Source organism: Antechinus flavipes, chromosome X (genome assembly GCF_016432865.1).
Source record: "Antechinus flavipes isolate AdamAnt ecotype Samford, QLD, Australia chromosome X, AdamAnt_v2, whole genome shotgun sequence".
In the NCBI taxonomy this organism is placed as follows: Eukaryota; Metazoa; Chordata; class Mammalia; order Dasyuromorphia; family Dasyuridae; genus Antechinus; species Antechinus flavipes.
Genome location: NC_067404.1, coordinates 30533480 through 30555557, shown reverse-complemented (window position 1 = coordinate 30555557; position 22078 = coordinate 30533480). Strand labels below are relative to the sequence as shown.

Sequence of the window (22078 nt, the reverse complement as noted above, 5' to 3'; positions counted from 1 at the left end):
CAGAGAGAGAACTCGGGAGACTGAATGTGAATCGAATCATAGTAACAACCTTTTGTTGTTTGGTTGTTTTTTTTTTTCCCCCTCATATTTTATTCCCTTTTGATCTGACTTTTCTTGTGCTTCATGATGAATATAGAAATATATTTAGAAGAATTGCACATTTTTAACCTACTGCTTGCTGTCTATGTGAGGGAGGGAGAAAAATTTGAAACGCAAGATTGTGCAATGATAAATGTTGAAAACTATCTTTGCATGTATTTTCAAAAATAAGTTACTATTAAAAAATAACATAAACATTAAAAATTGAACTTAAAATAAACAAAATTAAAGTTAAAAAAAAAAAGCTCATCCACAACCTCTTCTCCAAGTAGTCATTTTTGCCTCTGTTTGAGGACCTCCAGTGAAAATGCCCCTCAGTTCTTAAGACTAGCCATTTCACTGGAATTCAAACCCAAGTTCTCTTCTTGTACAGTTTTATAAGCATTCTAAAGTCAGATGTCAAAAAAATTGGAAAAGTTCACAAGTTGTTCTTTTACCAAAATAATAATAATAATAAAGTTGACCAAGAAGGCATGCATTTTTATGGTTTCCTGTTTTTTCTTCATAATTCCATTATTTGTGCTGTTTTGTAGCTTGTTCATGCCCACCATGTGCCTTTCCCTTTCAGTGATCCTTAGTTTCAATTCTTCCAAGTTAGTGTTCCATGACTTTCAACAATACAACACTGAAAGAGAGGGCTAGTATTTTTAATTTTGTTTCAAGAAGAAGCTTGAGGTTGTTAAAATAACTACAGTATCCTAAAATCAATTCAGCTAGCTCTCTTCCTCCCAATACTCCCTCTGTCTGTCCAAGGTACATATACTGATAGATGATATTGATAGATGAGCTCTATAGGGTTGCCTACCCAACCATGTTTCATTATTTGGACAGTAGACAGTCTTCATCCTCTTGGTTTCTCCTGAGTAGACAGTTGAGCCAAACTCTGTGGATTGCTTCTAATGTCTCATTAGGAAGAGTCTCTACAATGATCTGAGGTTGGATGTAATCAACCTCTTGGCTCTTCATAATAAGAGATGTAATCAGCATAATGTTATTTACAAATAGGAGCATCTGGAACATCTTATGTTGGTAGGAAGTCCTCTTCAACTTGTACTCTGCATTAGATCTCCCCCAGGATTATATAAGTTTTTCAGTGGCTGGGAATGTTTCATTTTTGTCTTTGTAGTCCCAATACTTCCCAAAAACATAGTTGCTTATATGTATTTGTTGATTGATGACAGTGGTGAGCACTTTTGGTGAGCGTATGTCTCCCTATTTACATCTTGATAGTAATAATCAGAGGGTCCTCAAACAAGGTTACCTCTTTTCTTTTGTCTTTCAAGGAGTCTTGTATGATTTTGACCTACATGTGAGAAACATGGCTTTTCTTCCTTCTTGGAAAGCCTTTAAGACAATGTTTTACTTTTCCTCAGTCACACCTTTTTATAGTTCACAGCCATCTTGTATTCTCTCTACATCTCTGAATTATGTGATTATAAAGCTGTCTTCTACTAAAGAATATCACTTATGAAGACCTACTTGTTCTTCTAATACCCTCACCAGTGATATCCCCAATCCATGTGTGGATTGTTTTCATAAAATTTTTATGTAAATAAGAATGTAGAACTACAAATTGGTAGTTGTAAATGTTCTCTTGATCTTCATTCTTGGTAAGAATATCTGATCTGTTTGCTTACCTTTAGTATTTTACCCATCTTTAGATACCTTCAGAATCAATTCCTTAACAACCTCAGAATTGTGTTGCCTCTAAAATGTTCCTCTTCTTTGTATAATTGGTCTATCCTAGCTGCTTTTTCCAGCTTTGTTTTCTTCAATGCTGTTTCCACCTTTTCTAGAAGCACATCTGGGACTATGGTGACTCCATTGTCTTTGAGGGTAAAGAGGGTTTGTTATAAAAATTGTCACAGAATTTTCTATCTGTAGTCTGTTGTTCTTCTAGTTTCTTAAAACCTTCGGGATGACTTTTAGTTGAGTTTCTTGCCAAACTTTCTTTAAACTACTTTTTTCTTCACTGATTCTTGCTGTCTTAAAAGCCAGCACTAATCATAATATTTTACTATGTTTCTACAGGTTTTACAAATGAGTTTATGTTCAAAACAGGCATTATTCTTGGTTATCATCTCTTGCTTGGCCAATAAGATTTTTAGATTCTTTTCCTTGAATCGACGTATCATTTGATTTACATTAATTCAGGTCCCATCAACACCTTTTTCTTTTTTTAGGAAAAAGCTAATCCCTGATGGAAAGGGGGCTTACACCTACCTCTAGGAGAGAACTACAGCATTTTATTGCACACTATTAAAAGAATAATGATGTATCCTCTATGGGAGATTTGTAAGAAGATGCAGGAAAATTTTGCTTTATTCCTTTTAACTTCTTTGCCTTTACCCATTCTCCATTTCTTACCTTCATTTTCACAGGATGAGAGCGCCTCCCCCTTACCAAAAGGTGGTATCCTTTTCTTCTGCTTTCAGTCTCCTCCCCTTTGCTCTCCTCCATGTATTGATAATCTCTCCCTTCTCTTTTCTCTGCATCTTCAATCTCTCCTTGAATGTCTCTTTCCCCATCCTTTCACAAACATATTCAAGTCTCCTCATATTCTTAAAAATAACTCTTCCCTTGACCTGCCACCCCCTTCAGAGTATCTTCCTATCCCTTCCCTGCTAGATCTCTGGAAAAAACAATTTGCTCTTAGCTTTCTCTACTTCGTTATCACTAGTTCATTTTTCAGGCTCTAAATATCTAGTTTTTATAAATTTGAGTCAGTTCTCTATATATTTTGGAAATGAGGCCTTTATCAGAACCTTTAACTGTGAAAATGTTTTCCCAGTTTGTTGCTTCCCTTCTAATCTTGTTTGCATTAGTTTTATTTGTACAAAGGCTTTTTAATTTGATGTAATCAAAATTTTCTATTTTGTGATCAGTAATGGTCTCTAGTTCATCTTTGGTCACAAATTTCTTTCTCCTCCACAAGTCTGAGAGATAAACTATGCTATGTTCCTCTAATTTATTTATAATCTCGTTCTTTATGCCTAGGTCATAGACCCATTTTGATCTTATCTTGGTATATGGTGTTAAGTGTGGGTCCTTGCCTAATTTCTGCCATACTAATTTCCAATTATCCATTCTCCAATTGATAAATGGTCAAAGGATATGAACAGACAATTTTCAGAGGATGAAATTGAAACTATTACCACTCATATGAAAGAGTGTTCCAAATCATTATTGATCAGAGAAATGCAAATTAAGACAACTCTGAGATACCACTACACACCTGTCAGATTGGCTAAGATGACAGGAAAAAATAATGATGAATGTTGGAGGGGATGTGGGAAAACTGGGACACTGATGCATTGTTGGTGGAGTTGTGAACGAATCCAACCATTCTGGAGAGCAATCTGGAATTATGCCCAAAAAATTATCAAATTGTGCATACCCTTTGATCCAGCAGTGTTTCTATTGGGCTTATATCCCAAAGAAATACTAAAGAAGGGAAAGGGACCTGTATGTGCCAAAATGTTTGTAGCAGCCCTGTTTGTAGTGGCTAGAAACTGGAAAATGAATGGATGCCCATCAATTGGAGAATGGCTGGGTAAATTGTGGTATATGAATGTTATGGAATATTATTGTTCTGTAAGAAATGACCAGCAGGATGAATACAGAGAGGACTGGCGAGACTTACATGAACTGATGCTAAGTGAAATGAGCAGAACCAGGAGATCATTATACACTTCGACAACGATATTGTATGAGGACATATTTTGATGGAAGTGGATTTCTTTGACAAAGAGACCTGAGTTTCAATTGATAAATGACGGACAAAAGTAGCTACACCCAAAGAAAGAACACTGGGAAACGAATGTGAACTATCTGCATTTTTGTTTTTCTTCCCGGGTTATTTATACCTTCTGAATCCAATTCTCCCTATGCAACAAGAGAACTGTTTAGTTCTGCAAACATATATTGTATCTAGGATATACTGCAACATATCCAACATATAAAGGACTGCTTGCCATCTAGGGGAGGGAAAAAAAGATCGGAACAGAAACGAGTGTCAATATAAAGTAATTATTAAATAAAAATTAAATTAAAAAAAAAATAAATATCTAGTTTTTACCCCCACACACACCTTATTGAAATGGATCTCTCCAAGGTCATTGCCAGCCTCCTTATCACTAAATCCCATGACCTCTTTTCTGTCTTTATCCTTTTTGATGGCTTATGTAACACATGACACTTTGGATTACCACTTCTCAATTTTCTCCTTGACTTCTGAGATACTTCATTCTCATGGTTTTCCTTTCTTTTGCTCTGATCTCTTGTCTGCTTTTCAGTTTTTTTCATAAATGAGTATTCCCCCAAAGTTCTTGTCTTCTTGGTCCCCTTCTCTCGGTAATCTTACCCATTCTCTTACCTTCAACGACAACTTTTATGATTTGTGAGAAAGACTGATAACTCTAACATAACTCATAAATTAGACACGCAGTTTACAGAATTCAGTTATGGATGGAATTATCAAAAAATCAGAAAAATAATAATTATGAAAATTTATTTGGGCTGGAAAGACAAAGTTCACAACCAGTAATAGGCCTTCTCTAGTCCATTGGCTCTGTGATTTCCTCAGAGATGCATCTTATGTAGACCCTTAAGTAGTACTATGTGACACGGCACAAACCACAACCCATTCAGTGTCCCCAGGAAGCCCAGCCATCCCATTGGGAGCCTTATTCTGGGTCTCTTGACATTCTATGGCAGCAGCTCCCAGTGTTAGCTGGCCCATTGTTACTTCCTTCTCTCAGGATATAATCTTCTCTTTTGTTCTTACATCTGTTGGTACATTTTATTTATTTTTAAAATGTTATTGATAGATTTGCTTAATGAAATAAGCACTTCCTAATAAACATCCCAGCAGTGCCCCTACCACCACCACCACCAGATTAAATTCCGGAAAAAGAAATGATCAGTTCTTAACAAAATGGAAAGAAATGTCCATTCACTTTGATAGTATTTTGATAGTATCACTCATATTGATGATTATATTTAAGCAGAGTTTTTCTGACTCTCACCATTAACCTCTTTTTACATTGCTGTGGCTGTGTATTTTTTTTTTTTTTTTTGGTTCTTCTGTTTTACTTCATGCAGATCTTCCCATGTTTCTGTCATGTTTCTGTCTTCTTTGTATTCAGGTTACTTAGATGGGGGGAGAGAGTGGTGCTGAAAATATCACGAACCTCTCTTTAATCTGGAAAGATATTTTTTAAAATAATTTTAAGTAAAAGAATATGGTGGTAGTATTTGGGGTTTGTTGTTGTTGGGGTGGGGGAGAATAAGGGAAAGGGCAATAGAATCCAGACCTCTAATTTCATTAGCGTGGTGAACTACCAGTGAGAACATTATATCTACCAATGCAGATCTGTAATTTATAGTTTTTACGCAGTTGCTCCAAGACACTGAGATTAAATGACTTGTCCAGGGTCACAAAGCTGACCACTGTATAAAATAAATGAAAGACTAGACTAGGGCAAAAATTAAGAACAGCTCTTCCTCCTTAGGGAACCCAGCCCTCACCCCTGTAGGATAAACAAATAATAAACAAAAAGCATCAGTAAAATGTTTCCTAAAATAATGAAACTTAATTGTACCAAATCCACTGCTGTCTAACCAAACCTCCCTAAAACCTTGTAGTTGTGAAGTTGGTTTTTTTTAACTCGGTGTACCCTATTAAGTTTTTTTCATCTTTTATTAAATTTATTAAATTTCATGTTTTAATGTGTTGAAATCTTTTGTAGTCCTTAATCTGTCATCCATTGTGTTAGTTGTCCCTTTCAGCTTTATAACCAGCTGCACATTTGATAAGTATGCTGTCTTTGTCTTTATCCAAGTCTGATAAAAATGTTAAAAAGCTCAGGGCTAAGTACATATCTAAATACATAAGTACATTGGGCCAACCACTATTCTTTGGATCCAGCTACATTTGTGATAACAAGTTCCAGATCCCTAATTATACTATCTTACAACCACCTCCTTCTATCTTTTCCACAACAATGGCATAAGATATTTGATCAAACACTTGATAAAATCTAGGTTTTTTATCTATTGCATTCCCCATCTACCAATTGGGTGGGCACTCCATTAGGTGCCAGGTCTCCCTGGCCCCCCATTAGGAAAGCACCATTTGTGCTCCTCCTTGTCTTCAGCTCCTTGTACAAACCTTTTGTCATCTTTGGTGGTATTCTCTAAGCTCCTGTTTATGCTTCTGTGAATGATCAAAAATCAGTGGCAGTCACGCATTTTGACAAGATTAGGGAGTTTTGTATTGGATGGGCAGTGGTTAGCTGTGACTGGCCCAAGGTCAAACAGGCAGTCTAATCTGTATAAGAGGGGGGTCTGGAATGCAGAACTACTTGATTCTGAAGTTAACTCCTTTTTACCATTCTGCTTCACATATTGTTCTTACCTTTTTTTTTTAAACTCAGGGAATAAAATTTTTCCCCTCTGTACAGGGAGTTCTTAGCACAGTGCCTGAAGTATTCTTTCCTTGCCTTACCAACTACCTTTTTCTTCTCCATGAGTACTTCATTTCAAGCCATCCTCCTCAAGCCTTTTCTTCCTTTAATTTGATCCCTTCTTCAAAATCAGTCTCCTTCCCATTTCCCTTAATTTCTCTCACATTTCCCGTCTCCAGACTCATTCTCTAACTGTCTTCACAAGTCCAAAGGTCTCCAAATCACCTCCACAATTTCCTTCTTATTCAGCTCAAGTTTTCTCTTTTCCTTCTCCTCCCACAATCTCCTTCCAGGGAAGCCAGGGACGACAAATGGCGGGATCCTTTCATTGTTCTTTGTTGTTGTTGAAACTGTGCCGATGACAGTAAGGCCAGGAACACTGCAGAGTCTCCTAAATAACACTCATAACAAGTGGATGAAGAATGCATCTGTCCAGACTATGCTTTGCAGTTGGTTGGATGACCTATATAGTTTACCCATCATTACATATATTTGGAATAGACATGGTGTTTAGACAATGAACTGACTGGAGAATGCAGGAGAGCAGACTGGATTGCCTTTGGGATATTAAGCTATGGTTTTTAATGATTCCATGCTTCTTCCTGAAACAAATATCCCAGTTTTTAACAACAATGTTTTTCTGGTGATATTGTACAGCCATGAACAATAGAATACCACTGTTTATGAAGAATTAAAAGGAATCTAGAAAACTGTAACAACATGTTGCCAATTAAGTATTTATGCAAAATAAATGTCAAAATAAAGGATGTCATTAGAAAGACATAATGTTATAATGAATAGAATACTCAACTTGGAGCCAGGAAGACCTGGGTTCAAATTCTACTAGCATTGTGACCCTGGGCAAATTACTTAATATCTATAGGCCTCAGTTGTTTCACCTGTGAAATGAGAGGGTTAGACTTGCTAACCTCTATGGTCCCTTTCAGTTGATGTCGATGATCCTATGTGTAGGGAAAAATAGTAGGTTAGTCATGTGATGAGAATGGGGGATAACTGGTGAACAACCCATATGCTTTATTGGTAATTATTCTGTCAAAAGAACTAGGAAAAGCTTCCTGTTAGGTTTATTCCTCTCTGTGAGGTTCATAGAGACATGAGGAAATGCATATGGAAAAATGGAGAATTGTTATCCAGTTTGAATTAATCTTAGAGTCTTGTCTTGGATACATTCTTCTCAAAGACAATCCTACTCTGCTACCTCAGTACCTGTCATTAGGGAATCCCCAGCCACTACTGTTTGGTTCTTTCTCTAATCCCCCTACTGGATGATCTCTTGCATGACAGCACCTGCAGTTCCATATCATTATTCCTTCCTGATTTCTAATTCAGACACTCCCCCTCCTCTTCAGGAAGAGTTTCTTTTTATTTTTTCAGAATTTTTCTTTTGCTTTTCTCTTCCAACTTCTTGTCATAGGATAGAATTTTCCTCTAATGCTTCATATCCTTTTTCTTCTTTATTTTCTCATTGAAACCCATCTTCCCTTTTTATAAAAAAAAAAAAGAAAAAAGAAAAGAAAATTTCCTTCTCCCTGGTAACCTGGAAAACAGACAGGGACTTCTCAAGGTATTTTCCCTTCTTTTCTTCTCAGAAGTGGGAGACTCTGTACTGTTCATCTTTCCTGATATTGGCAAACACCCTTGATATACAAAAATCTTATCGTTTTTTACCCTGATTGCTGGACAAAGTTATCTTTATTGTGTCTATTGAGAAATCTTGCATGGAATGAACATATACATTAAAGATACTCTAAGAGAAGAGCCATTAGGATTCTAGTTTGTTATGACATAAAATGCTTTTTCTATCATAAGTATTAATGGAATGTTGTAGTCTTTCAGTGAACTATGTGACCATAAAGATGTTATAGAATATAATTTGTGAAAGCTTATATGTTCCTTCCTCATATTTTCATCAAAAATATATTTAGTATTATTCTCAATAGAGATTTTGTGGAGCTGAGGATTATGGATGTCTTTTCAAGTATGTTTGTTTATTAGTAGTACCATCCATGCCATGGTATAGTGGATAAAGAAAGGATTATCTTTAGGGACATGAAGACTTGCCTTCATTCAGGAATTTTGCTGTATTCTAGCTTTGTGACCAAGGGCAGCTCACTTAAATTCTTAGTGCTCCTAGACTGAAAGTTGTAAAAAGATTGCCATCCTGTATCGATGGAAGAAATGTCTGCATTAGGAGTTGCCCACATGGGCAAAACCTCATCTATGAGTTTTTTCTAATGATTCAATTACTTAGCAATTTCTAAATATCTTGACCCTTGATCCCGCAAAGCTTTAACAGTTTTACTCCAGGCATAGACTTCTTTAGCTATGATTGTTTGGTCTGGTCCAGTTACTTCTGACATTTGTTATCTTTACTTTCATTTTTAGTTCCTCGGACAGACCATTGTGGACAGTTCAAATTTGGCAGCGCCATTGTCATTGTTGAATAAAATGCTTTGAAGTAGAGAGTTGACATATCTTTTCTATTTTCTGCCTATTTTTCTTTCAGTTTTGTCATGCATTGCTCTCAGGATGAGGCATACTTGTTTTTCATCTTGTTTTATGAATATTGTTCATAATCTCACACGATCATTCTCCATGATAAGATTTTATAAACAAATTCATATTCCAAACTGATGATGCCATCTTTCTGCTTGTCAAGATCACATCGCTAAGCAAGGCAGTTTTTTGGCTCTTTGGATTTCCTGGTGACCATTTCTTCATACCAAGTAAATTTTCATGGTATTATAATAGCACCATTTTAGAGTTGGAAGCAGTCTTAGAAGTAATCTATTCCAACTCCTTCCCCTTCCCCCATTTTACAGACAAAAACATTGAGGTCCAGGGAGGTGAAGTGACTTGCCCAGGATCATACAGACAGTGCTTGGCAGGCTAGGATTTGAAATCAGATTCTCTTAACTCTGTGAAGTGAATATACCACACTTTTCAATGTACCACATTACCTCTTGGAAATGTGGCATTGCCTGTTCCCTCATCCATTTCCAAATTTTGGAATGTCAGTTTTCTTATTATAAATAGATCACATTGGCATTGTTTTAAGTTCATCTTTATCCTTTCTTTTAACATAGTAGTAATTTTTCTTTGCTTTAATAGGTCAGTGGTCTGACTATATACCAACAGCTGATTCTGTTTCTTGAGATACTGTCTGTACCTCCTTTTGTGGTATTAGCTAACATTTGAGCGCCTTTTTATTTTTTAAGATTTATGAGACATAGGTAGGAGACTCATGTGTAGTCTTTGAACATTTGGCCTCTTCTTTCTCGATCCTGAGTCATATTTTCTAATATTTTTCACTGTCCTTCCCAATCTTCATCAGTCACGAAGTATTAAAATGGATGGTGTTATCTACCTCCTCATTCTCTGCAATAGATTTTGTTACATCTTATGATCTTCAGGGTGGTCTTTTTGCATATGATATCATAAGTCCTACATATTAAATTTCATATTGTGAAAAGACTTGAGAATAAAAGAAAACTTAATATCCATCTAATAGGAGTTATTAAATTAAGATGAGACAGATGTTTTTAAATTGCAACAACTCTGGATCACCAATATCAAACCAGGGAAATAGGAGAGAGCAAAAATCAGCAAAATATGCTCTTTAGCTTTGTGTAAGAAAAAAATCAATTTTATTCATAGATTTTGTTTTTTATGTATCCCTCTACCTACCCCATCCAAAAGGATAACCCATAACAAAGAATTGGGGAGAGGGGATGAGGCAGGCAGCAAAATGAGCCAATGTACCATAAAAGTCTGATATTAAAGGCAGTGTTCCATACTTCCACTCCCATCTCCCACAGTTGGAGTGGCTCTTTACTTAGAATCTACTTATAGCCATGCTTAAAACATTTAGCTGAGCTTTGAAGCATTGACCCCTAAGAAAGCAGCTTCAAGCTGCTAAGTGTGTATATGTTTTCCTTAATATGTAAAAACATTGTCATGGACCTGTAGAGTTGGAAGAATTCCCTTCTCTGACGCAGATTGCAGCCTTCACTGAGAGACATGAAGTGACTTCTTCAGTCATACAGGCGGTAATTGATGTCGGAGGTGGAATCTGGATCTGGATCTTTCTGACTTTAGGTTCACTTAGCCTACTCTAATTTAAGGAAATTCATGGTATAATTTTCAAGGATATTAAAAAGTAATTAAGACCATTACTTAGTAATTAAAGCAATTAGGTAGCTAAGTGGCACTTCAATGATTAGTGCACTAGCCCTGGAGGTCTGTAAGACCTGAGTTCAAACCTCACCTCAAATATTAGCTGTGTGACCCTGACCAAGTCACTTCACCTCTGTTTGGCTTAATCTACTGGAGAAGGAAATGGTGAGCCCTCCATTATCTCTGCCAAGAAAACTGCATGGACAGTCTTGGCCCGCTATGGTCCAGGGGTCACAGAGTTGGACACAAATGAACAGCAACAACAAAAACCATTATTCTCCTCCAACTTGTTTATAAACATCCCTTATTTTGGGGATAATGAAAATGGCTGCTCCCCGCCTATCATATAGTTGTGGTCCCTCACTTTATACTACAGGGGGGTTCTAGAAAATTGAGCTTTAATTGAAATGCTGTAATTTAGATGTCATCGAGCCAGATCTGAGCTTATTAAAATCGTATACCTTCTATTGCTATTTGTTCCAAAGAGCACTTTCTCTAAAGACACTTTACCTAACTCCACCCCAGTCTAATCAGACCCTCACTTGACTCCCTGACTACATACACATACATACTCTGTGTGTGTGTGTGTGTCTCCTTCCCCCCCACCATTACCATGCTGTATTTTATCTTTCTTAGCCAAACTCCTAGAAAATGTTGTCTATACTCAATGCCCCTTCTTCTCTTATTCACTTCTCAAAGCATTGTAATTTCATTCTAGAAGCATTTATTAAGCATTTACTCTATAGCAGATATGTGCTTCCATTCTCATCATTCAGTTGAAACTGCTCTTTCCAAAGTTAACATTGCCTTCTTAGTTGTTAAATCTAATGGTCTTTTCTCAATTGTCATTCTTTTTGACCTCTCTGAAAACTTTGACCCTATTAGCCACCTTTCTCTAATGAATACTCTCATCTTTCTGAGTTGACACTATTGTCAAGTTTATCTTCCTGTTCATTTGAGTTAATGATATTTCTTTGGCATCTGCTTCCACTGGGTTCTGTGTTCGAGAAACAGTATTTGCCACTTATATTTCATGGAAGAGCAAGAACCTTGGTTCATTTGTCTGTATGCTTCTGTAGGGTAGGTCCCACTGATGAAGATGATCTCCAGAGCAGACAAGACTGCCCTCCATCTTCACATGTATCGGTGAAACACTGGGGGAAAAGCAAGAATAATCATGGAGCCGTGTTAAAGACAAACAAGTGGGGTGGTGAGGCCCTGGGCAAGTCATTTAACCCCAATTGTCCACACACACGCGCCTCCTTCCCCTCGCAAGCAAAGCTTAAGTAAGGGGGAAAATTGGTGAAAGTGGCCATTTTACCAACTATATCAGATACTTTGATGTAAGTTATTTCCAGAGAGGTCCCTTATCCTTTGAATAATGTTTAAGTGTTAAGGTTCATTTCTTAATTGCATTTTTTGATACTAGATTTATTAACCTGACTTCACAATATCTCACCAATAGTCATAGCTCTGATGAATCCTTGGTGTCCCAAGACTCTACTGAAGTTTCTGAACCTATCCAAGCCAATATATTTGCATAGCATTCAATGAAATTGGAGATGGTAGAGGTTATGTATTTAGAGCAGGAAGGGCCTTTTGAGGTCAGCAGTCAAAACTATATCATTTTACAGAAGAGAAAAATGAAGTGATTTACTTACAGTAATATAGTATGTAGCAAAACTGAGATTTGAACTCCCTGCTCTGCTCTGTTTTCAGTGCATAGATAGACTTAATTAACAAAAGGAAAATAATAATGATGACAACCATTTCTAAAGCAAAAAAAAAAAAAAATGCTGATTGTACAACTTGGAAAACAAAATATGTGGAAGGTGATTTGCTCAACCACACTCCACTGGGGTTTGTTGATAAAATGCCCACTTAGCTGATCAGTAAGCCCTAAGTCCTTGAAACTGTGGTAACTTTGAATTGTGTTCACATAGGCCAAGAAAGCCCATAAAGTATCCAGTGAGTCGAGAAGATTGACACATTAGAGGATGTGTGACCTTCTAGTAGCTCTTAAAAAGAATCATCTTGGGGAAGGGAATGGAGAGGTCTTAGCTTTGGGCTTAGCTTTCCTTCATCCTCTTTGGCCAAAAAATGCCATACACATTTTGCCTTGGGTGTCCTAATGGCATGTCTAACAAAAGTAGTGGTTTTTAACCTCAGACAGATGGTTACACATCATGATGTTTAAGGAGAACTTCTTGAGCACCTTGAAAAAGAAAGAACACTTACAGCAACCATGAACTACCTGTACAATCCAGGCTTTTGGGTGCACATTTTGTACCAATGTATCACATAGTAAGCACTCAATCTAAAAGATTATTTAAGGGGAGGTTGAGTAAATTGATTCTTGCAGGGAAAACAAAGCTCAAATCAATGGCCTTAATCATCCCCTGACCCTTCAGTGATACCCTCAAAACTCTGAAGAAGGCATGTAACCAAATTCTGGGGACTTAACTGTTTTTAATGATCTCTAAAATCAAAAGCAAATTCACATAAAATCAGTCTCATTGGTGCTTTCTTTCGCAGGCAGCAAGATGCTTTGGGATTCATTTCAGCATATGATCAGTATGTAGAACTATAGTGGAATTCTAAAATAACACTTAAGTAAAAGTTTGATGGAGGAGAAATTGTGCTGGACTGAGAATTAGGAGACCTAGATTTTTATTCCTGACTATGAAGTTGAGAAAGTCATTTCCCCTTCCCAAGCTTCAGTTTCCCTTTCTGTCAAATAAAGAGGTTGCACTAGATGATCTCTAGAGTCCCTTCCAGAAGTAAAATCTTTCATGAATTTTTAAAAACCTTCAGCTTTTGTGATTACATTCAAAGCTATCACACAAATAGTAAGAAAAATATTATGAAACATTACATCAAAGAAATTTATCTTAACTTTTTATTGTCTTTGAGAATTGTTGTACTTGACAAATCCCAAAGAGTTGGTCATGATAAATAATGTATCTGACTGTTGAGGACATTTTAAAATTTATATTTGAAAATGGATAGGATGAGTCTTTACATTCATTCTTAATCCCAATCCCAAACCAGAGATTGGGATTTCATAGCATAGAAACCAATGAAGAAAGGTTCTGCAACTTCCAAAAGCTTTCTGACTATAACTTTGTGACTGCAAATCACAAAAGACTATCTAATTATAGATATGACTCTAAGTATAACTATAGACTCTTCCCGTAAAGGGAGGGGCCAGACCCTCTGAGGACGAGCATCTGACTATGTGCCAGGGATGATGATGTGAAGCCACAGGTGTCACCAAGAGGAAAGGACATCCACTAAGTGTCTAAGGAAGCAGAAATGAGTAGTAACAGTCAGTAACTCCTTGCCAAAGGGACGGAGACATTTATTTATTGACCTGACATTAATAATAAAGGACTGCTATTTTCCTGAGGTGTGAGGGAAATATTGCACACAGAGGCAGAATGGCCTGGTCAAAGCCCTACTTCTCAGATCATCCAGGCCAAATCCTGCAAAGTCCCATCCGACCTGAAGACCACGACCAACTTCTAGTAATTCCTGTGGTGATGCTAGAAGTCATCCAGCCAGAACCTGAAGATCTTGGAAGCCCCAGTGGCGTTTTCATCAAGGGACTTTGAAAAAGAAAAGCAAATCTGGGACATGGACAGTTGGTTAAGAGATTATGTCTGAGAGCAACAGCAAGATTATATAATGATCAATTGCGATGGACATGGCGAGGTGATTCAGGCCAGTTCCGATGATGTTGTGATGGAGAGAGCCATCTGCACCTAGAGAAAAGACTATAGGGAGCGAGTATGGATCAAAGCATAATATTTTCACATTTTTGTTGTTGTTTGCTTGCTTTTTGTTTTCTTTCTCCTTTTTTTTTGCATTTTGTTTTCTCTTTTTTTTTCCTTTTTGAGCTGATTTTTCTTGTGCAACATGAAATATAGAGAGAGGAATCACACATGTTTAACATATATTGAATTACTTGCCCTCTAGGAAAGGGGGTGGAGGGAAAGGAGAGAATAAAATTTGGAACATAAGGTTTTGCAAGGCTGAATGTTGAAATTATCTATGCATATGTTTTGAAAAGAAAACATTTTAATGAAAAAAGAAGAAGATGATGGTGTCTGAAAATGGAGTTTTGGCCATGGCTTCATTATAGGCCTGATGGGGTCTGATCCAAAGGAGGCATAACTATATGGAGCTCTTTTCATCCCTGATTGGTAGTACCCTTCCTCCCAAATGACCGAGGATCTAAGTATTTTGTGTGTCACATTTATTCACTTTCCATTTCATCTGTATATACTTGGAGATATACTGGTTTTCCCCATAAGAAGGTATCCTTCTTGAGAGTAGGTATTGTTTCTATAGTTATATATTTCCGAGACCCACCTCTGTTTGAGTCCTGCAAATCTAAGCTAAAAAGAAAGCAAAGGGAAAAGAGAAGACTGCCTATGTAAATCTGTCAACCTCTGCTAATCTGTACATCATAGAGAATATAGTATAGGAAGAACTGTATGGACACCCAAGAATTCATAGGACATGGAGTGTGAGAAAGAAGCCAGCAGTAAAATCCATGGCCTCTGCTATCTTTGTACAAATGCACAAAACAGAGAGGCCTGGGGAGCCCTGTGAAAGGAGAACCAGTAGATTGAGTTAAAATATGGCTTGAGAAAGACACTAGAATTACTAGAATTCAAAGGGCCTACAAAGTGATATTCTATATTAATAGAATCTATTAAAGTAAGGAAATCTAGGCCCCTGAGGAGGAAAGCTCAGTGGAGAGCAGTTGGACAATTAAGGAATGAGTAGCAGTAATATTGTCATTGGATTGGATTACAGATCACTGAGGCAAGAAGAAGAAAGAATTGAAGATCTGAGGAAACAAAGGATGAGCTTGGCATGAGAGCATAGTACATTAGAAATTGGGGGTGGGAGCTTCACTTAGACAATTGTTAGTATTCTTTGTCTCTACCAAAAGCAGAACTAATGCACAGTTAGTTTGCCTTCCTTAATGCTAAGTTAGAAGTAGAGTGCTTGACAGGCTCTGCCTGTGTTCATAATCGATTTAGTGCTACACCAATCAAACAATTTTCAGATGAAGAAATTGAAACTATTTGTAGCCACATGAGAAGGTGTTCCAAATCACTATTGATCAGAGAAATGCAAATTAAGACAACACTGAAATACCACTATATGCCTGTCAGATTGGCTAAGATGACAGCAAAACATAACGACAAATGTTGGAGGGGATGTGGGAAAACTGGGACACTGATAACATTGTTGGTGGAACTGTGAATGGATTCAACCATTCTGGAGAGCAAGTTAGAACTATGCTCAAAAAGTTTTCAAACTGTGCATACCCTTTGACCCAGCAGTGTTTCTACTGGGCTTATACCCCAAAGAGGTACTAAAGAAGGGAAAGGGACCCACATCTGCAAAATGTTTGTGGCAGCCCTCTTTGTAGTGGCAAGAAACTGGAAACTGAATGGATGCCCATCAGATGGGGAACGGTTGAATAAGTTATGGTATATGAATGCTATGGAATACTATTGTTCTGTAAGAAACGACCAGCAGGATGATTTCAGAGAGGCCTGGAGTGACTTACATGAACTGATGCTAAGTGAAACGAGCAGCACCAGGAGTCATTATACATGGCAACAACAAGATTATATGATGGAAGTGGCTCTCTTCAACAATGAGAGGATTCAAACCAGTTCCACTTGTGCAGTGATGAAGAGAGCCATCTACACCCAGAGAGGACTGTGGGAACAGAGTGTGGACCACAACATAGCATTCTCACTCTCTCTGTTTTTATTTGCTTGCAGTTTGTTTTCTTTCTCAGTTTCTCTTTTCCTTCCTTCTTGATCTTATTATTTTTTTTTTTTTGGTGCAGCAAGATAACTGTATAAATATGTATACATATAATGGATTTAGCATGTCTTTCAACATATTTAACATATATTGGACTACCTGCCAGCTAGGGGAGGGGATGAGGGAAGGAGGGGAAAATTTGGAACAGAAGGTTTTGCAAGGATCAATGTTGGAAAAATTACCTATGTATATGCTCTGTAAACAAACAAAAATTAATTTTTTTTTTAAAGCCTGTGTTCAGGTCCCAGGTCTGCTAGTGAAAATCTATGTGGTCTTTGTCAGGACTCAGAACTTCTCTGATTCTCAGTTTCTCCATTTGTGAAACCTGAATGAACTAGATGACTACTAAGGGCCTTTCCAACTAGAATTCTATGATCCTATCAGAATTGAAGAATATAGGAAGTAGCATTGTTGATGTGGAACTGATTTCTGATCAGCAAAAAAGACTGGTTTGTCAAAGAAAAAAATCGGTAGCTTAGAGGGTGGGGAGAGTGAAAATGATCTCTCCATCATACAATTCATGATAGAGAAAACAATCAAAGCCAAACACAATCTGATATGTATCTTACATTTGAAAAGTATAAAATTCAGAGTTCAAAAAAAAAAAAACCCCAACATTGATAAGATTCCATGTCTTAAAATTCTACAAAGGAAGTTAGTTCAGGATAGGGTGAACAGTTCTCAAACATGAAGTTCTGAAAAGATAGAAACATTTCTGGCCAGGAGAAAAGAGAATTGTTTAAAGACAGGTGTGGATCTATAGAAACCAGTTTAGAATTTTAAAAGATATAGTATAGAAACACTGATAAGTAATGGAAGAAGATAATGGAAGCTGCAATCTTGCAGCTGGGCCAGTTTGAATAGGGTCAGGAATGCTAAAGCCTAGGCTGCAGATAATGGTCAAGCAGGCTTTTATTTTATTTTATTTTTGCCAATTCAGCTTCCAATTCATTGATTTGCTCTTTCTGTTTTTAAAAAATTGACATTAGCATTTCAAGATGAAGAAATTTCCCCAAATTATGGCTTTTGCTTTAGCCCACAAATTTTAGTATTGTCTCATCATTGTTCTTTTTTTTTTTTTAAATAACTTTTTATTGATAGAACCCATGCCAGGGTAATTTTTTACAGCATTATCCCTTGCATTCACTTCTGTTCCGATTTTTCCCCTCTCTCCCTCTACCCCCTCCCCTAGATGGCAAGCAGTCCTTTACATGTTGAATAGGTTACAGTATATCCTAGATACAATATATTTGTGCAGAACCGAACAGTTTTCTTGTTGCACAGGGAGAATTGGATTCAGAAGGTATAAATAACCCGGGAAGAAAAACAAAAATGCAAGCAGTTTATATTCATCTCCCAGTGTTCTTTCTTTGGGTGTAGCTGCTTCTGTCCATCTTTGATCAATTAAAGCTCTCTTTATCGAAGAGATCCACTTCCATCAGGATACATCCTCAAACAGTATCGTTGTTGAGGTATATAATGATCTCCTGGCTCAAGCAGGAGGCTTTTAAAGTCAATTTGAGGAAAAGGAGAGGAACTACGAAAGGAAAGGATGACTGCTAAAAGGAGGTAAGGGAATGAAAACATCATTATTCCACTCTTCAACTGGCTTCAATTTTTTCTTCCAAGGGAAAATGATCTCTGGAAAGGATAAAAAAAATGGCCAATAAGAAACCAAAACCCAGACAAAATAAGGGAACAATTAGTTATCCTTAATGAAGTCAAAGCTCATATCAAACCTAACCTTTGTGTACTGAAAGAGCCGGTGGATGAAATGACCATTCTACCGTCCATTCTCTTTGAACACACTTGTAGAAGAGTGGTAACACAGGTCCAGAGAATGGCAAGAGTTGTCGATTGAGTTTATTTAGCTTTGGCCTTGACGTTTCCATATTTGTCCGAACATTTTCTTTTGACATGACTATCTTTGTCAAGGTATAGTGAAAATCCAAGATGATGTGAATTATTTGTACTTTAAGGAGGACAGCGATTTAGTGGATCTCTTCACATCTACTGGATTTACCACCCAGTACTTTACAACTAACCCACAAAGTAGTTATTTCTTCAACATCGCAAGAGGGGCATGGCACCCCTGCCATCTGGAAAATTGGCATAAAATTTTTTGACCCTCCCTTCATACTAGAGAAGAAATCTGAATTATGATGATATTAAGAAAGAGAATATGTTGATATTATACAATACTATACATATATTTTATATATTTCTAAGTTCTTAAACTTTTTCTGTGTTGTCTGCTGGCCTTTGCATATCATCTATAGCTTCTGCAAAACTTCCCCCAAAATCCCCTTTTTATTTCTTATTCTGATTCGCAATATAATAAAATCCTGATGGGGAAAGTACAATGTGGAATGGAAAACTGTTTTTGCTATCCCTGTATCTGCATCCTCTTAAATTATCAGGTTCCATTAACTATTTCGTGCACGTTTAATGTGCATTAAAAAGACAAAAGTAAAATAGTGCCTCCCCCCTTTTTTTTTTTTGGCTGAGGCAATTGGGGTTAAGTGACTTGTCCAGCGTGACACAGCCAGGAAGTGTTAAGTGTCTGAGGTTAGATTTGAGCTCAGGTCCTCCTCCTGACTTCAGGGCTGGTGCTCTATCCACTATACCGATTAGCTGCCCCCCTGCCTTCCTCTTAAAAGCCTTAGACTCTGATGAATGAAGGGGACAATATGCATATCTATAAATATGTACATAAAAATACAAGGCCAGGGGAGCACTAGTGCTGGGGAGATAAGGAAGGTGGTATCTGAGCTGTCTTGAAAGAAGAGGTGGAGGTGAGGAAGAAGCTCAGTCCAGGTATGAGGGACACCTAGTACGCAAGCATAGAGAAGGGAGATGCAGAGCTGTGACTAGTATGGCTGGGCCACCGAAAGGAGCAGAGTAATCTAGAACACAACTAGATGGAAACCAGGTCATAAAAAAATTAAAATGTCAAACAGAGGAGTCATCGTATGGTTCCAAATCATTGGAGGCTGTTGAGCAGGCATGTGGGATGTGATCACATTATCACGCCTTAGGAAAATCACTTTGGCAGCTGTGAGGTCAGGGCGCCAGCTTGTGAGTGGAGACCAATGAGATCTTACTGTGATGTGAAAGGCGTTGTGGATGTAGAAATGATAAGACTTGTCAACAAATCAGTTACACGATGTGAGTGAGATTTGACGCTGACACACCGGAGTTGTTTACCTGGGTGACTGAGAAGAGAGTGGCACCCGTGACCAACTCAGAAAAGGGATGCAAGTGGGAAGGTCATGAGTTCAGCTTTGGACCTATTGCATTTGAGTTACCTGCCTGTTGTCTAGTTGGGAATATCCTTAACCGGGCATATGATACAAACATAAAAATCACACCCTCCTTGTTTTTTCTCAGGGACCTGATAAAGGGAATCAGGGAAAGGAACAAAGCCCTCTTTGCACTGGCGCTCTGCTAAGCATTTTATAGATATGGAGGCAGTGCAGCGAAATCCATTGTGAATTTCAGGGATGACTAGAGGCAAAGAGAAGTCTGGTTTCTACTACTGGGTGCCAAGAACCCATCCATCTTTCAACCTGTGCTGTGTGTCATTTTAAATGATTAATACGTAATTTTTGTTTTTACCCCACCTGTTTCCCAAGAGATTCATCTTTCCTTTTTAACTTTCAGCAAAACTAATCAACTCACAGCATAAATCCGATATTATGTGCAGTCTTCCTTGCCTAAGCCCCCTATCTCTGCAAAGGGGTGGAGGAGAGGCAGGCAGCACTTTCTCCTATTTCCTCTTTGGAGACAGGCTCAGCCATTACGATTTCACATCCTTCAGTTTCAATTGATTTTTTTTTGTCCTCTTCTCCCTTAGTACTGTTGTATCTTTCCGCTAGTTCTTCTTACTTTATTTTGCACTATCTTTATCTACAACTTACATGAAGTCACCAATGACACGCTTATCAGATTTTCAACTAAGATAGTGGATGACGGAATCAGAATTTGTCCAGTCTGAGACAGACATTGAGCTAAAATCTACTAAGATGAAAAATTGTTGAAAATTTTTGAAAGTTAAGTATTAATTATGAGCTTTGTAACTATTAGCTAATTATTATAATTATTTCACCTGTTACTGCTACCCAACTTCTCTTCACCTAGACTAGAACCCACCTCACTGGAACTGGATCCATGGAACCTGTGCCTCCGATCCTTTGGAGCTCCCACCATGGGGCTCAGCCCTTTTGATTGGTGATTGAATGAGAACAAGTTAATACACTTGGCTTTCTTTATTCATTGGTCCTAGACTGTTGACATTCATATGTCATTCATCCATCTATGAAACCCGCCTCCCACACTATGTTCTGGGCACAATAATCAAATCAATTCTGCCATTGCTACAGGAAAGGACTTGGTAATCAACTGCCCACTTCCTCCAATCACTATTCCCATAACCTTTCAAACTAAATCCTCCTCCCTAGCCCCCAGGGTTGTCTCTCCCAATTAGAATATAAGCTCCTTGAGGGAAGAGATTTCTCTCTCTCTCTCTCTCTCTCTCATACTTTTATGCATGATCCTTTAAAATATATATATTCATATCAATAATAGATAGGGAAAATGTAGCGTTAGCAGTTAGATCTGGGGTTTAATGAAGACCGTATGAGGGAGACGAGTGTGATATGGGCCTGAAAAATGCTCATGTGATCTTAGCTTTTATTAAGAAGGTCACAGTGTCCAGGACAGAAATAAAAGTAAAGAAGTCAGGAAAGAAAAATTTGTTGCCCTTAATAAATTCACTCTCCCCTCCCTAGCTCACATGGCATCTAGAAGTTTGGCTACCAGTTTAGAAAGGATATTGATGAATGAACAACAAGATAGAAGAAGGCCTATACATGGATTGCTTAAAAGAATTTAATATGTTTATCCTGGAAAAAGAAAAGACTTAATGGGAAAGGTGTGTGTGTGTGTGTGTGTGTGTGTGTGTGTGTGTGTGTGTGTGTTTAAAGATTTAATGGGGAAAATGATAATTCTTTTCAAGTATTCAAAAGACTGCCAAATTGAAGAGGATTGGGTTTTTCCTGTTTAGTTCCAAAAAGCAGGACTAGAAGTGCTTCCTAAAAGTTTGTAAGAAGGAAAAACTTCCTAAGAATTGAAACTCGTCAAAAGTAGACTGGGCTATGTGGGAAGGAAGTGGGCCCCTCCTCATTTAAGGTCTTCAAACAAAGGCTGGCTAATCGCTTGTTGAAGATGATGTGGACTGCATTCTTGGTCAGGCGTGGGTTGGACCAGATGACCAGTCTCTGAGGTGCATTTCGATGTCTGGGATTCTGAGTATCTGCAATCCTTCCCAAATCACTGACAGTGGCCCATTTCCCGGAGCTTCACGTTTTCTGAGTCACACATTGAATGATCTATACTTGACAAGATTGATTTCCTTTAAGCAAAAGGCAATCATAGTTAAGAGAAAACTAAAAGAAACC

At 37.6% G+C, this 22078-nt stretch overlaps 1 protein-coding gene across 1 annotated transcript in view; it reads left to right on the top strand.

The window, feature by feature from the left end:
* AMMECR1 (AMMECR nuclear protein 1) overlaps positions 1–22078 on the top strand; it is a 116304-nt gene that overhangs the window by 77194 nt on the left and 17032 nt on the right.